The 12,079-nt window shown below is 54.2% G+C and overlaps 1 protein-coding gene across 1 annotated transcript in view; it reads left to right on the top strand.

Moving 5' to 3' along the window:
- The first annotated feature begins 9,243 nt into the window (after positions 1 to 9,243).
- SIL1 (SIL1 nucleotide exchange factor) overlaps positions 9,244 to 12,079 on the top strand; it is a 92,296-nt gene continuing 89,460 nt past the window's right edge. The window contains exon 1 of the mRNA XM_038150220.1: positions 9,244 to 9,654. The gene's annotated coding sequence lies outside the window, so the exon portion shown is untranslated. The remainder of the gene's footprint in view (positions 9,655 to 12,079) is intronic.

The raw sequence follows: 12,079 nt of genomic DNA, 5'->3' as shown, positions 1-12,079 counted from the left end.
AGCCTCCTACTGCCAGAGGGCAGGGATGGATGGGATATTGGGAAGGAATTGTTCCCTGGGAGGGTGGGCAGGCCTGGCACAGGGTGCCCAGAGCAGCTGTGGCTGCCCCTGGATCCCTGGCTGTGCCCAAGGCCAGGCTGGACAGGGGCTTGGAGCAGCCTGGGACAGTGGAAGGTGTCCCTGGCAGGGGGAGGAATAAAATTTTTTTTATGGTCTCTTCTGACCCAACCCATTCCGTAATTCCATCATCTCTTCTGACTCCACAGAGAGGCCATTTCCACTTCCCCACTGCCATCACAAGATGGCATTCCAGACCTAAAAGCTGAGCTGGCTCAGCTGATACTTAAGAGATCTTTTCCAGGCCCTGGGGTGTCCAACCCCAGAAGAAGCTGTGGATTTAACCCTGCCTGCTGAGCTCCTCTGCCAGGTCTCAGCCCTGACACTGCCTTTTAATCACATCCCTTAATGCCAAGGCGGTGCTTTAATCAGCTGCACTGAAACACTGCTGCCATTACTCCGTAACCTCTGAGCCATCTAATTGCACTGAGTTAAGCCAGTTATAGTTTTGACAGTGAATGGCATGCAGAGCACTTTAATCTTGACCTGCAATACCTCCGGCTCTTGCAGGGCCTCCTCTGCCTCCGAGGAGACACTGCTAATCAGGCCAAGCCAGGATGCAGTTTAAGACATGGACAAAGGGAGCCAAGGGCAAATCATGAGCGAAATGAATCTGACTCATTTTGTTACAAAGCACTGTTGAAGGCAGAACTGCCTTTTCTTTGCCTGAGAATGATTTGGGAGAGTAGTAAGAAGTCTTTCAATAATTTATAACTTCAAAATAATCACAAAAAAAGAAGAAGAGAAAAATCATTCTTCTTAGATATGTTTTTAGAAAAGAAAGCTTATTTTGAGTGAGGTGCATAAAGCACTGGGGCAGTGTGTTATCCCCTGTGTCTGCTCCCACGTGTGAGTGGGTGCTCCAGGCTTCACCCACCAGTTGCTCCCTGCAAGAAGAACCCACGATCCAACCATCTCCTTCCCTGGCCAAGGGTCTGCAGCCTCCCACAGGGCTTGGTGCCACGTCCTGGGTGCCAGCTCTGCCAGCACAACTTCCCGAGGGTGGCAGTGGGGCAGGATCCGCTGCTTAGCTATCTGGAGGCTGGGGCTGGCTTGGTCCCCCTGGGCAGCTCAGGGAAAGGCTGCTCAAGCTGTTCCCTTACAGGGAGCTGGAGCAGCAACCTCAGCAGGTCGGGAGGAAAGAGCAGTCGGGAAAGGTTCCATCACCCCCGGTCAGCCTGCCAGAGGAGGGGCGCACCAGCAGCCAGGGCAGAGCCACTCTGCATGTGGCCGGCAGGAGCGTGCCCTGCCTGGGGGACCCCCGAGCCTGCAGCCCCTCCCTCCATTCTCCCCTCCACGCCCACCTGGGTCTCCTGGCCCTGTCACAGCCTGCTGGTTTTGTTGTTCAAAATGCACTCGAGCAGCTCGGGGAGCATGTGAAGCTCCCTCTGTTCTGGGCTGAAACTGCTGCACAGCAATTTCTTTTTCCATTTCATCTGTGGCAGAGCCCTTGAGCTTTGCTCCCTTCCTCTTCCACCCTCCTCTCCTCCTTCTGAGCTTCTCCCTGGCCTAGTCTCCTTCCCTGGTGTCCCCTTCTGCTCCCAGCTCCTAATTAACCCCCATATTTTCTGTCCTTTCCTTCAGTGCTCCTACCCAGAGGACAGATCACAAACCACAAACTCTGCTATTCATCTACCAGATCCTAAGCCACTGTCTCAGTGTGATAAATGTGATCTGCTAATCCTGTGGAGAGGATGCCCCAGGATGCAAATCCCTGCTGGGATCTGTGGCAATCCCATGGCATCAACCACAGGGTCAAACGCCCAAGGGGGGTTGCGGCTGCCTTGCCCGGGCGTGGACAACACAATCAGGCTGCCTTAGGAATTCAGGCCTGCACAAGGCCCACCAAACACACCTCTGTCCTTCCAGTGCCCCTCCAGGTCTCCTGGCAGCAAGGAATTTGCTTTAACTCTGTGAGTTTTATAAAGCCTGACTCAAATCCCAGGGATTTCAGGCAGTGCTGACACACAGAGTGGGGCGGTGTGAGCACAGCCCTGGGGTCAGGTGCTGGGGACAGATGGGTGGGCACATCAACCAAGTGTTTTAGAGCAGAGCTAACTAGGATCAGCTTATTCCATTAAGAAAAAAAGAAAATCAGTAATCATTCTTAATTAGGACAGAAACCCCCTGATAGGCTTTTTTAAAGAAAATGCCTAAAAATACCATTTTTGCTTTGATTTGAAAACTATTTTTTGCTCTTCAGACTGTAAGATAAAACACATTTGAATTGATGATGCATTTCACAGCAAAAATACATCCCTTTTCATCTTGCAAATGCTGAAATGAGTTGTTACAAAATTTTCAACGTTTACCCCCTTTCTTAAAAAACAAATTTTTTAATTTAGATGAAATGTCTTTTTTTTTCTTACTAATGGAAACTCTTGATTACATTTTTACACAACAGCTCTAATTAGAATTAACAATTATAGCTGATTCTTGGTGGGGTGGTAAACAGCTGGACTGCACAGCCCTCTCTACTCTGGGACTTCCAAACAAGCCCCAGCCCTGGCAGTTTAGCCTTCTGCAACATTTTATACTTGTCTAGTCACTGGAATTTATTTTTCCTTCTTTTTTTCCACTGTTTCTCCTCTGAGGGTTAGTTTTTACCAGGGCAGCATCTCTAACAGTCAGGGAACTTCACAGTGAGTTGGGATCACATTGATTTCTCAAGGAAGAAGCAGCATACTAATTTTTCCTATTTTCCTCCCTTGAGGAACACAGGTAACAGCTCCAGGAAGGCAGCTGGGTTTGTAGACATTATGTTCACCCCTGGCTGACAGGGAATTCTGAGGTCTGTGGGTCCATCATGGGACACGAGGAGACTTTGACTGGTCTGGTGTAAGGCCGGCTTTGCTGGGAAAGCATCGGGATTAAAGCAGAACAGGTTAAACCTGAGAGAAGTATCAGGTGAAGATCAGGAGATGGATCAGTCCATGCTATGCTGCCAGAGCTTCCCCCTGCCTCCAGGATGATCCTCACACCCCCCACCCAAGGAAAGGAACACTGGAGCAGTGTGAATGGAGAGGAAGGGACTGTGGCGGAGGGGAAGGGAAGATGTCCGAGTCTGCTCTTAAACCCCCAAACTCTCTGTTCCAGGCACCCAGGCAAGTTTGTCCAGCCTTTGCACGCAACCTCCAGAGGGCCAAGAGACTCTGGGGCATCCTCCTTCAAGGGACTAGTGTCCCCAGTGCCACTGCGACTCCTGGGCTGCCGTGTCCAGTGCTTTTCATGGCTGCTCATCCCTGTGCTGGCTCCACACTGTTAATGGCTGATGGTCTCTCCCTGGAAACAAGCCCATGGCCTCTGTCTGTCCCACCTCACCCCTCCCACTCCCCTGCCAAACAGTTATTACCTTCTTGGACAAACCTGAGCTAGTATTAAACAAGAGGGAGGTTTTCATACACCAATGTCCCTGTGATTAATGGATTAAGAGATTCTGTGCAAATTAAAGCCTTTCTTCATACTTCGCACCTCCAGCTCTTCAGCTGTTGCTCTTTCCCTTCTAGTCCTTTACAGAAGTCCCTGTGGGCCTTGCTTGCCCCATCCCTTTTGCTGCAGTTTTCTCCCCACAGTGACCCATAGATTTTCCCCAAATCCTTCACCCCACTGAGTCCTGGGCAGACCCTGCTGCTCCGGAACCAGCACTGTGGAGAGGAGGATGCTGTGAGCACAGCTTGTTTATACACAAAACCAGCCCAAGAGAGGGGCTGTAAATGCCTCTTTATTTCCATATTTATCATTGCAGCTCAGATGGATGAGGAACCCAATGGAAAGTTTAGATGAAACAGAGAAGAAATGAAAAACTGTTGGCAAGCGGCGGCTCAGCTGAGACTGGCAGCCTCAAGGGCTTCCAGAAGGAAAAACGCTTTCAATTCCTCCACTGCTGCTCCGTAACAACCCAGCTCCCCTGCCCGGCCAGGAGGGGTGGGGCAGCTGGGAAGCCCTGCCCTCCTGTGATCCCACCCCAGGGAAAGGGACCTGAGACCCCACAGCAGCAGTTTGGTCTCGCTGATGTTTGACAGGGCTGATTTCTTCCCAGAGCAGCAGCAGAGTGTGGGTGAGGAGGCTCCGTAAGGATCTCCGGGTGACAGGCACTGTGGTCACCCACGCTGTGGTGGAAAGGAGCCACAAAGGCTTTGCTGGACACCTTTGGAACATCCAGTGCTGGGTGCTGACGACAGATGATGATTTAAAGCCCATTTGTGCAGGGAATAATGGCTCATAATTATCCCCTCTCCTTTAGTGGTGTGACACTGCTGAGATGGGTGGTCTCGTGTTTCCACCTTAAGGGAGGTGTTTTATTAATTGTCCCTGCCCTTGCTCCTCAGCCTGTGTGTGCTGTGATGTGGATGTTCTTCAGATACAGTGACAAGGAGGTGGCAGCCAGAGAGGCAGGGATGGGTGCTGCCCACGGCTGCTCAGCGATCTGAAACCTTCAGCCCTGGGAGGGACTGACTGGCCCCAGGCCAAGGGAGTCTGACTCTGCTGGGGGATAACCAGGACGGGGTGTTTGTGACCAGGCTCTGTTCCATGGGGAGGAGGCAGGGGACTGAACTGTCCCCTTGCTGCCTGCATGGCCCTATGTGCTGGCCAATTTTTCACCCAAGTCCCTGCTTGAGCACCCATAAAGGCCCCTGCCCAAGTCATTTGGCATGATGGCTTCTAGAAAAGCGTCTCTAGGGTCGCTGTCCCTGTCTGCTCACAGCTGAGCTGGTGGCACTGCAAACTTGAGTTTCCCTTCACACCCCTCCTGTACCTGTACCTGTACCTGTACCTGTACCTGTACCTGTGCTCTCACTCCGGGCTTTATTCTCCTCCCTGCTTTCCCCTCATTTGTGCCCGGCTCCAGAGCAGAGCACTGGGAATTGATCACTGTGTCGGCTTCGCTGATCTCATCCAAAGCCTGTACCAGGCGGGAGCGAGCAAGGGCAGCCCGGGGGGCCCTGCGTGCGGCGAAGCGCCCGGCGGTGCCGACCGGCGCCGTTAATAACCGGGGGCGAAAGGCGGCAGCCGCCCGGCATCGTCCGTCTCACCCAGGCGCAGCCCGCCCCGTCCCGCAGCCGGAGCTCCCACGAGCACAGAGCTGTCCTGGGGACACGGCCCGGAGGCAGAGGAACCGTCAGCGGCTGTCACCCGGCGGGCGCTGACCCCGAGCTGTGCCACAGCAGCTCACCCGTGAACCTCGAGCTGCACCCCCGCCGGCAGAGCCCTTCCCGAGCAGGGATGACCCCTGGGCTCATCGCATCCCACTTACGGCTTCAGAGCCTCCGAGGGACTGAGGCAAAAGCCCTTGGATGAGTCTCTTTATTTGGCAGCGAATGAAATAGGATTTGTGCTGGTGGTGATAAGAGACTGCAAGATGGACCCCTCTGATCCTCACAGCAATTCAGAGAGGCTGATGCTGACATGGCAGAACAGGTCCTGCAATAGCTTTCATGTCCCAGCACGCAAAATGGGTGAGAAAAAGCATTTTTAAAAGTGACTGGGGAAACTCTGCAGCTGTGATGCTATCCTATCTCAAGCCCAGGGTTCCCCTCTGGCCTCTTTGGAGTCACATGTACTCCAAAAACGCTCTGCTCTGAACTCAGGCTGGGTCATGACTCATGTCTTGGGCTGTAAAAATGCATTTCATTGTGTCAGCATGGAAAGCGGCTGTGGGCAGCGCTCTGGCAGCGGTGAGGCCGGCCGGGGCAGGCTGTTCAACAATTACACCCACTGGAGCCCAAATTACATCTCATATTTTGCTACAGCACACAAAAAAGGTTCAGGGGAAGGAAAGACTGGAGGGGAAAAGTGTTTCACTTAAAAATCCTGGTAGGACTCTAATGCAGTGGCTTGTCTGGCCACAAATCCACCTCTTTTGGTGCAAGTGCAAAGCTTGGACCTGCCACCTGGAAATGTGGCCTCAAGAGTCTCCTGCAGCCTGTGGAGTTTGCTTTGTACCCAGGAGAGACACCTCTCATGCTGGTCCTGGCATCCTTCCAGAGGGAAAAGGGCAACTGAACCCTCTGGATGTCTCTGCCTTGCTGTGCTAAACAGCATCCATGGCTTTTCTCTGGGTCTTCCCCCAGCCAAAACTACTTGCAGGTACTTTTAGTATGAAAATACCACCAAAACCTAAGAGTTACCTGTGAAGGGGCAGCACTGTGAGGCTTCACAGCATTGGCACCTTGCGACTTAATTTTGCTTTTGGACTTAAATGTCCAATTATGTGTCTGGGAGTGTTTAGCACCAGTCAGGTAATTTCATTTGTGACTAAATTTGGGACACATTGCCACAACCGAGCTACTGGAGAAGCCAAACAGCCTTCAGAGGAGAGGAGCCTGGTGGCTCCAGACGAGCATATGGCAGTCCAGGGAACAAACCCACACACCTTTTCCTGAAAAAAATCCAGATTCCTTAAAGGAAGGAGTTTAACCAGGAGGGATCAATTCCATGAAGAGCAGTTGCCCTGCTGCTGCTGCTGCTGCCAGGACAGAGCAGTGCTGTGGGACTGGGACGGGGGCTCAGTGCCTGTTAAAGCCCTGGGCACTAAGGAAGCCCAGGAGCAGCTGCAGACAGAGCCAGCTGAAGGATTCCTGCTGCCTCCCACCAATGCTGCCCACAATTCATCAATTACCTATCTGCTTAGTCCTTTTCTCCATCCTTTTACAATCTAAATAGCACATTTTATAGTCGCTGCTAAGTGATGTGATCAACATCAATTACCTACTAAAAGAGAATCAAGTCTTGATTTAAAATTAAGTGCTGCATTTTCCATGTTCTTTATATGTAGCCAACAGAATAATTGCAGTGACATAAAAACTAATTACACAACTCCACAATTAGGCCTCCCTCCTAGTGCTGTGATTGTCTTTAAGTATACTGATGAAAAATTACTCCCAGTCCCAAATTACTCTCTCACACTCATCTTCTCTAATAACTTTTGAAAAACCCTCCACCCCATCAGACCAAAGAGAGGAACTCCAGATGCCGAAGGTAATACATGCAGAGTGTATTTTCTCATCTCTTAGATGTGGGAGCGGTTTCAGATGTGGGATTCGGTTGGGACTGCCCAGGGATGAAGCAGTGCTCCTCTCTGGATGGACTGAGCACCTCAGTGAGGCTTTCCAAAGTGCACGGTGGCTGGTGTGCCAGCATCATGAGACAAGCAGGGAGCAAATCCTCTTCCCAGTGCCCCAGCTGACATTTGGCTCCTGGGCTGCAAAGCAGAGAGACCAGTCCTGCCTGGCTGCCAGTCTTGGGCTTGGTGTGTGGAGCCCAAAAGGAGGAGGAAGAGGCTGAAGTACAGCAGTGCTTTCCCCCAGCCAAAGGCCAGGAGCTACGCCCAGGCAGCAATCACATAGCTGCCTGAGAAACCATAAACCCCAACAAAAATCATAAACATCAATAGAGCTCTGGTGCACTCCTGACAGGCTTTGAGGGATTTGATTCCAGATTATGTTTTTGAGATGTTTACAACCAACCTGGAAAGATTGAAAATATTCAATTACTGGCAAAGAGAGCTGAGATTTGCTTACAGTCAATCTCCTGCCTCCAGGATCTCTGTGGGTGCCAGCAGTGAAACACAGCATGGGTGAGCAGAGCTGTGGGGACGGGTACCCCTGATGTTGCTGAGCATCTTTCACTAGATGATTAAGCATTGCAGGTTTAATTTTGGGGCAGGCACGTTGGTTTTGACTGCTGTGCAGTGGATCTCATGGCCCGTTCCTCAGCCACAGCCCAGCCCTCGCCAGGGAGGGCTGCACAGCTCGTGGCTGATTTTCCATCATTTCTGCAATGCCATCACTCAGTCGCAGTCGGGAGAGGGGTGGGAAATGCTTTGGCATGATTTTAATCAGCAGAGTGCTTTGCATGAACGAGGTGAGGGGACCAGTGAGCTCCCTGTGCCTTCTCTGACTTTCTCACCTCATTTCAGCACCAGCCAGGGGTGCCAAGACTGAGAATTTACACCCTTGTGTTTACCTGAAACTTCACTACCTTCCTCAAAACCTGTGAAAAATGAAGGGGGTGGCGAAGTAGCCTGCGGCAGGGACGATGTGATGTGTAAAGCCAACATCTCCAGATCATTGTGATTCCCTCCTGATCCCAGGCACCCATCCCAGATATTCCCACTTTGTCACCAGCCCAGAGCACTGGGTGCCACCTCCAGCCCTTCCCTGGACATCTCCAGAGCAGGGGAGTCCAACACCTCCCTGGGCAGCCCCTGCCAAGGCCTGACCACCCTTTCCACGGAGAAATTCCTCCAGAAGTCCAACGTAACACGATGCACAGAGGCGCGCCAAACCAGGCAGTCCTGTCTGTCCCCTCCTGAGGGACAGATCCTCCAGGATGGGGCTGCTGCCCGCTGCCCGGGACAGGCCGTTCCCACAGCCAGGGAGGCTCCTGCCCACCCAGAGCAGCGCCGGCTTCGGGGACCCGACCCGGGACACGGCTCAGCCCAGCGAGCCCGGCCCGGGACGCGGCGGGCCCGGGACACCGCACCCCCCCAGCCGCCTCACGGGGCACAGGCGGGGCCGGGACACCGCACCCCCCAGCCGCCTCACGGGGCACGGCGGGGCCGGGACACCGCACCCCCCCAGCCGCCTCACGGGGCACAGGCGGGGCCGGGACACCGCACCCCCCCAGCCGCCTCACGGGGCACAGGCGGGGCGGGACACCGCACCCCCCCAGCCGCCTCACGGGCGGGGGGCCGGGACACCGCACCCCCCCAGCCGCCTCACGGGACACGGCGGGGCCGGGACACCGCACCCCCCCAGCCGCCTCACGGGGCACAGGCGGGGCCGGGACACCGCACCCCCCCAGCCGCCTCACGGGGCACAGGCGGGGCCGGGACACCGCACCCCCCCAGCCGCCTCACGGGGCACAGGCGGGGCCGGGACACCGCACCCCCCCAGCCGCCTCACGGGGCACAGGCGGGGCGGGGGGCGGGGCCAGGGGCGGTGCTGACGGAACGGGACGGGTCGGGGGCGTGGCCAAGAGTGAGCCTGTGCTGAGCGGGTAGGGCGGGGCCGAAGGCGGGGCCAATGGCGGGAGCTGGTTCAAGGACAGCGCTGATTGGCTGGAGCGGGAGCGGGGCGGGGCGGCCGGGGCCGGGCGGAGCGTGCGCAGTGCGGAGCGGTGAGTGGCGGAGGGGGGGCGCGGGGGCCGGTGTTCGGGCGCCCCTCGAGGGCCGGGCCGCGGCTGCGGGTGGGGGCCGCGATCCGGGACAGAGCCCGGTCCTGGCCCCGGCTCCGGGGGCACCGGCCGCTGCCTTCCCTGCTCTGCCCTCGTGCGAGCGGAGCCGGCGGTGAGGCCTCGCCGGAGTGGGGGTGCCCGCCGGCGCGGTTCCCCTCAGAGCGGCCGTGGCCGGGCCGCTGGGGACGGTGCGTGTGCGGCCCCGGGGGCTCGGCAGGCCTGGCAGGACAGGCAGCCTCTGCGGCTGGCGTGTTGCAGCAGGGTCCGCAAACGCGGGCCCTGTGAGGGGCACTTAGGCACACAGTCGGGGCAGGTCAGGGGTTCCTTGCACTGAAGAGTTTTAAACAGACATATTTACACGTGAGTTTCCCCCGACGGGCACAGTTTGGATCCTGCCTGGAGCACGAGGCTGGGCCGCCTGACCTCTGGCCTACTGTGTGCCCAGGCTGCTGTGGAATAAAAGCATGCTGGAAAAATTGGAGTAGCTCTGGGATATTTTAATGGATGTTTCTTCAGGGTGTGTGCTTTGTAACAGGAGGTGTGAATTTTAAAACTGTTATAATTATTTTGGTACAAGCCTGCATATGGTTCTCTGGCTGGGGAACTGATGAAACGATGCATTCCACAAGGCCAGGAAGGGAATGCTGAGCAAATGGGATTTTGTATATAAACACTGTTTGAAATGTTGCCTTAAAATGTTTAAGGTCAGTGCTTGACTAACACTTGCATTAGGAGTGATCTTTGACAGACCTCTGACGCTGCCTGCCTTCAGGGGGTCTGGGTTTACACCAAGTTCTACAGACACAATTTCTTAAGGCTAAGTTATTTATTCTGCAGTGTTTTTCTGCTAGAACTAACCCAGTCTAAGTAGAGTGCCGAGGCAGAGCTGCCTGCACCGCTGCTGCTAAATGTACCTGCCAAAGGAGGATAATCTGCAGAGGCATTTCTGTGGTGGAGCTGTCTGTGGAAGAGGCTGGTCCGTGCACAGCCTGGCAGGAGTCTTTTAAGTGCAGATAAGTGTCCAGGGGACGTTAGAAGACGATGACACGCCCTGTCATTTACAGAACGTGCTGCCGCAGTGCTCCTGCTCCCTGTGATCATTTGAATTCATTTGTTCTCTGGGAGTAGCACTGTTAAGGGATACACTTCTAAGTTTCTCTCTTTTCTTTCCCCCAACCCTGCCTTAAAATGACCCAGCCTGATCCACTTCATTTTCAGCAGCCTCTAGGGCATTTCTAGGGTGGAAGTATCCAAAATACCATCCCAGAAACTTCAGTGTAGGAGTCCAGCCAGAGGTGGGAGAGCAGTGTTGCGAGTTCCTGGAGGCTGCTGTCTGTGTGACCATGTATTTACTAAATTTGAAGGGATACAGATAGGATTGTTGGGAAGAAATCAGCTGGAACAATTCCTGGTGAACTGTCGGAACAGCCTTTGTACCCACAGTGTTTTCCCTGTGTCCTGAAGCAGCACAAGAGCAAGGCTGGTGCTGCTGCCACCACCTTCATTTTTACAGTGGAGAATTCTTTTAGCCTGAGCAATAAAACACCTGGAAAACTCCAGCACCCCCAAACCCGTCTCTCTCTGCTTCTGCTTGGGTTGGGCAGATGGGGTTGAAAGCACAGCAGCCATACCTTGAGAATTCGTGAGGTAGTGGATTATTGGGATAAATTTAGGGATAATAGTCAGCCTTTCCATGTGCTAATCCTCTGTGCTACTGACTCCGTCCCTGGCTTTTGTAACCCACCTCAGCTCTTACACTCAGTTTCTCCTCTGAGAAATAATGCTCGACTCGGGCTCGTGAGGGAGGTGAATCAGCTTTAATTAAGATTTGTCGAGCACTTTGTTGATAAGTTCTCAATAGCTGGATGCTATTTTTTATGAACACGCAGATATTCTTAGCACCTGCAGTGGGAAGTGACACAAGGCTGGGGATCTCTGGGAAGCAGCCCTGCTAAGGGAGACGGCGCCTGCTCACCGCAGCTTTGTCAGATCCATTCTGGCTGTGGTTCACGAGGCAGCTCAGCAAAACCCCAAATCCCTCTGAGTCGTTGGGAAATCTGAAATGTTCCTGAGAGCTAAGCCCTGCTTTTGCATGAAGATTTGTAGCTTTTGCCCCCTTGCTGTGTTTCTCCCAAGCTACTAGTTGGGTTTGGTGCAGCTGTGTTCTGGTGGCACCAGCTGCTGTCACCTGCTTTGTAACGCGTTGTGGCAATGACTTCAATGGCTTTCAGCAATTGTCCCCTCAGTTTAAAGTGTCTGGGGTAGGCAGGGCTGGGTGATGGGCCCTGTGGGCTTCAGGCAGTGCAGAGGTTGGTGGGGCTGTGTGGGGTGGGAGGGGAGCAGGGAAGCTGGGAAGCCGTGCCCTTCCCCAGGGCAGCATCCCATTCCCTGCTGGCTTCTCTGCTGCAGCAGCAAGTTGGCAAATGAAGCTTGATGAGCTTTGTTTGTGAGGGATAAGGAAGGCGTGAATGGAAAAGGTCACAGTGGTGCTGGGTCTGTGTTGTGTGGGTGCCCCTCAGCAGGTTGAAGAGCTCTGTTGAGTTTTGGGGAAGAGAAGGCTGTTCGTTTGGCTTTGTCACTGCTGTAGGAGTAGCCAGATGGAGGATGCTAAAATGAAATACAGGGCTGGAACAGCCTCCTTGTCTGTGCCCCTGTCCTGAGCCAGGTGAGAGATACTTGGCTCCAGGCTGGACAGTGGTGGATGGTAGTGCAGATCTGGACAGGGCCCAGTTCCCTCTAGGCCTTAATGGAATCCCACTCTCAGAGCCTGACAGCTCATCTAACT

The sequence above is a fragment of the Motacilla alba genome, chromosome 13 (assembly GCF_015832195.1).
Source record: "Motacilla alba alba isolate MOTALB_02 chromosome 13, Motacilla_alba_V1.0_pri, whole genome shotgun sequence".
Lineage (NCBI taxonomy): Eukaryota > Metazoa > Chordata > Aves > Passeriformes > Motacillidae > Motacilla > Motacilla alba.
This window is presented reverse-complemented; position numbering and strand designations above follow the sequence as displayed.